The sequence below is a fragment of the Misgurnus anguillicaudatus genome, unplaced genomic scaffold (genome assembly GCF_027580225.2).
Source record: "Misgurnus anguillicaudatus unplaced genomic scaffold, ASM2758022v2 HiC_scaffold_34, whole genome shotgun sequence".
In the NCBI taxonomy this organism is placed as follows: Eukaryota; Metazoa; Chordata; class Actinopteri; order Cypriniformes; family Cobitidae; genus Misgurnus; species Misgurnus anguillicaudatus.
In genome coordinates, this window is record NW_027395284.1 from 3,555,979 (window position 1) to 3,560,709 (window position 4,731).

Sequence of the window (4,731 nt, forward strand, 5' to 3'; positions counted from 1 at the left end):
CCTCACACAGCAGCAGTGTTGAGTCAGACAGGAGTCTGGAGTCTTGTTAATTATTTCTTACTGATGCCATAATCCATCAAGTGAAGCCAAGGACAGGAAATAAACGAGGAAGCGAGTGGAGAAGAATTCCATTAAGTGTCTGCGTGTTGACTTCTCACAAACCTCCGAAAGCCCAGAAGGAGAAACACACCGAGACCTCTGTGACTCGCCCACAGGCTCTCGGTCTGACTGATGAAACTTTCTCTGAAGTTGAAATAAAACAATAACATCTATAAGCACTGCTTGTTCTGTATCTTAGACAAAAAAATAAAGCCTCATGTCATTTTAAACCTACACGACTTTCTGTGGAGCATCAGAGGAGATGTTGAGTAGAAGATGAAAGTGAAAATGATATCCAGATATGATCAATATGAGATTTATATTCCAGGCCTTGGTGACCCAGTGAGCTTCATATTTTGCATCACATAGATGTTCAGATGTAAATGATTATACTGACTCATAAAACGGTGAGGTTTAGAAAGAGAGCAAGAGTCTGTAGCTGTATTATATTCAACACAGTGAGATGAAGACTACAGCGCTATAGATAAGATTCATCTGTATTCACAACACGCTAATGCAATGCAGAAATCCTTCAACACGCAGGAACTGCGGCCTGAGGTTAAAATGAAGATTACGCTCTCTTCTAACCTTCCTCTCTCAATGAACCCTTATCTATTTCACCTTCTTATGCACAAAGTTTTTAAATAAAGTTACAGAATCCCAGAGCAACTTTAGGTCACATTTGCAATTGGTGCAGCCAGTTAAGATAAAAACAAAAACAATGCAGTTTTGACCTTTTAATCTTTATGCAAAGTCACTGCTGCCAGTCTCTGTAAAATCCCAACATCTGGCCGGGACATCTGGGATTGTTTAAACACTTGAGGTTGGATTTCATTCCTAAAACAATACATTCTTATAATTTGATATTATTTTTCTGAATGTAAAATCTCAGAGAGTCACAATGAAGGATCCGGATCATTACCAGATCATCATCAAATCATCACCGGATCATCACCAGATCATCATCAGATCATAACCAGATCATCACCAGATCATTACCAGATCATCACCAGATCATCATCGGATCTCCAACGGATCATCAACGGATCATAATTGGATCGTCATCGGATCCTCACCAGATCACCATCGGATCATTACCAGATCATCATCAAATCATCACCGGATCATCACCAGATCATCATCAGATCATTACTAGAACATCACCAGATCATCACCGGATCTCCAACGGATCATCGACGGATCATAATTGGATCATCATTGGATCATCACCAGATCATCATCGGATCATCACTGGATCATCACTAGATCATCCTCGGATCACCACCAGATCATCACAGATTATCACCAGATCATCACCAGATCATCACAGATTATCATCAGCTAATCACCAGATCATAATCGGATCAACACCGGATCATCATCGGATCATCACCGGATCATCACGAGATCATCATCGGATCATCATCGGATCACCACCAGATCATCATCGATTACCACCGGATCATCACCAGCTCACCACCGGATCATCACCAGATCATCATCAGATCATCACCAGGGGCCTCATTTATAAAATGCTGCGTAAAAACCATCCTACATTTGATCTTACGATCATTTAACAAAAATGCGTACGTGTGATTCATAAACCGAACGTACGCGCAGAAAACGCGCGTACCCCTTTCAAATCTATCAATCGCAAATGAACTTGAACTTGTGCGCAGCTGAGCAGTTTCAGATCTCCACCTTTAAACGATGCCTAATTAATGTCACAGACATATAAAAGAGCACTTCTCAATGTTTAAACCCAATTTTCGAGCAGCAAGATTGGCTTATTTTCCAAAAACCTGCAGCAATCAGACAAGCAAAAGTGCGTACGTCTGCCCAGACCCTGACGTGGCGCTAAGCACTTTTCCACGTCAAAGGCAGTTTTTATAAATATGGACTTTGCCGTGGATTTTTGCCTACGCACACTTTACGATCAAATTTGTGCGTACGCACGGTTTATAAATGAGGCCCCAGATCATCATTGGATCTCCAACGGATCATAATTGGATCATCATCGGATCATCACCAGATCATCATCGGATCTCCAACGGATCATTGACGGATCATAATTGGATCATCATCGGATCATCACCAGATCATCATCAGATCATTACTAGAACATCACCAGATCATCACCGGATCTCCAACGGATCATCGACGGATCATAATTGGATCATAATTGGATCATCATCGGATCATCACCAGATCATCATCGGATCTCCAACGGATCATCGACAGATCATAATTGGATCATCATAGGATCATCACCAGATCATCATCGGATCATCACTGGATCATCACTAGATCATCCTCGGATCACCACCAGATCATCACAGATTATCACCAGATCATCACCAGATCATCACAGATTATCATCAGCTAATCACCAGATCATAATCGGATCAACACCGGATCATCATCGGATCATCACCAGATCATCATCGGATCACCACCAGATCATCATCGATTACCACCGGATCATCACCAGCTCACCACCGGATCATCACCAGATCATCATCAGATCATTATCAGATAATCACTGGATCATCCCCGGTTTATCACCGGATCATCACCGGATCATCACCAGATCATCACTAGATCATCATCGGATCAACACCGGATCATCATCGGATCATCACTGTGTCACCCCCCGGGGGCGGACCCGAATATGCTACTGGGCCACACCCCTCTTAACTCTTCCACCTCGAGGAGTTTCCCAAGACCACCCCAATGACCAGACAGACGAGTATACTATAATTAAAACAAGCTTTATTAAATATTTAAAAAGGGGAAAGGGGGAAGGGGAAAAGGGAACTTTAAAACTAATGTGGCTCTTCTTTGCCTCCAGGGCCACTTGGGGAAAAGACTGGGGGCCGGGGCTCTGGCCCAGCAACCCGTGGCGCGCTCCGCTTCTCCTGGAGGCAGAATCGAGCACAGTCAGACCAGGGCAAACACTCCACTGATGCTCGCAGCACCGGGGGATCCTCGTTCCCACACGGAGCTTCACTGGTTCAGGTAAGTAGTTGAGTGCCGGGGGATCCTCGTTCCCACACAGAGCTCCACTGGTTCAGGTAGGTAGTCGCTACAAGCACAGAACAGGTTATTCCACAGGTTGCGTTACTCCCAGTGCCGGGGGATCCTCGTTCCCACACGGAGCTCCACTGGTTCAGGTAGGTTGTTGCTATAAGTACAGAACAGGTTATTCCACAGGTTGCGTTACTCACAGTGCCGGGGGATCCTCGTTCCCACACGGAGCTCCACTGGTTCAGGTAGGTTGTTGCTATAAGCACAGAACAGGTTATTTCACAGGTTGCGTTACTCACAGTGCCGGGGGATCCTCGTTCCCACACGGAGCTCCACTGGTTCAGGTAGGTTGTTGCTATAAGCACAGAACAGGTTATTTCACAGGTTGCGTTACTCACAGTGCCGGGGGATCCTCGTTCCCACACGGAGCTCCACTGGTTCAGGTAGGTTGTTGCTATAAGCACAGAACAGGTTATTTCACAGGCTGCGTTACTCACAGTGCCGGGGGATCCTCGTTCCCACACAGAACTCCACTGATTCAGGTAAGTAGTAGACGAAGCTCTCGTTGTCACACCCCGGGCACAAGGCTTGATTTTCTCTCTCTCCCTACAGGATTCAGGCCGCAACAGATGTCACCATCTCGTGTCTCGTCGGAGGCTGGGCAGTTCGAACGCTACAAGCACAGCATACGCACAGCAAGTCAAGCGTAAACACCATCAATCAGTGAAACTCACCCACAGCACTCTTATACCACGTCACGTGAATTTTAGATCGTCCTTGCCACCTGACCACGACGACCTCGAGAGATTGGTTGGGCAACAACTGGATCACACAAAGGAGGGAGAGATGTATGGTATTCACAGGCCCGGCGTGTCGGTTATCACTTCCCTGGCTCACCTGCACTTCCTCTTTCCCACAGGGCCACTGGCTTACTGGCGGGCGGTGCTTCATCCGTGCTTCTGGTCAACCGCGGCTCACCCACGCTCTCCTCTCCAGTGGGGCCAGGGACCTCACGAAACACAAGAACACACACCAGGGTAATTCTTCATACAAGACATTTGCAGAGAAGTATCACAGCGGTTACTCACGCTTGGTTGCCAATAACCTCTGTTCACGGTGCTCTCGATGGCTCTATGTCCACTCCTTCTCACGTAAACTCCACACTATCCCTTCGTCCGCTGACTGTCTCTTACTCTCTTCCCCAGGAGAGCGATCCGACCAGCGTGGTCCGTCTGCAAAGCAGCAACACAACGTACACAACGTATACCACAAAACGCCCCGTTTGATGTCTGCAAGGTGTTTTTATACCCTGACTCTTCTCCTTGTCAACCTATTAACAACCGCTGTGTTAATTTGCCCCACCTGAGCGTGATCAGGCTTAATTTGACTTCGGGGAAACCCCGGAAATGCAATGTGGAAGCCGGGTTCCGCCCGTCGTCCAAATAAAATGTGGAAGCCGGGTTCCGCCCGTCGTTCATTTAAAACGTCACCTGTGACAACTGGATCATCACCAGATCATCATCGGATCATCACTGGATCGTCATCGGATTGTCACTGGATCGTCACCAGATCATCATCAGATCATCACCAGATCATAATTAGATC

General features: G+C 46.5%; 1 long non-coding RNA gene across 1 annotated transcript; it reads right to left on the reverse strand.

Annotated features, from left to right (window-relative positions):
* Window positions 1-2,854: 2,854 nt before the first annotated feature.
* Window positions 2,855-4,464, reverse strand: LOC141363357 (uncharacterized). Its single transcript, XR_012368872.1, has 2 exons — window positions 3,327-4,464; window positions 2,855-3,184 (listed from the first exon to the last, which is right to left on the reverse strand). It is a non-coding gene; the product is annotated as an uncharacterized lncRNA (long non-coding RNA).
* Window positions 4,465-4,731: the final 267 nt, after the last annotated feature.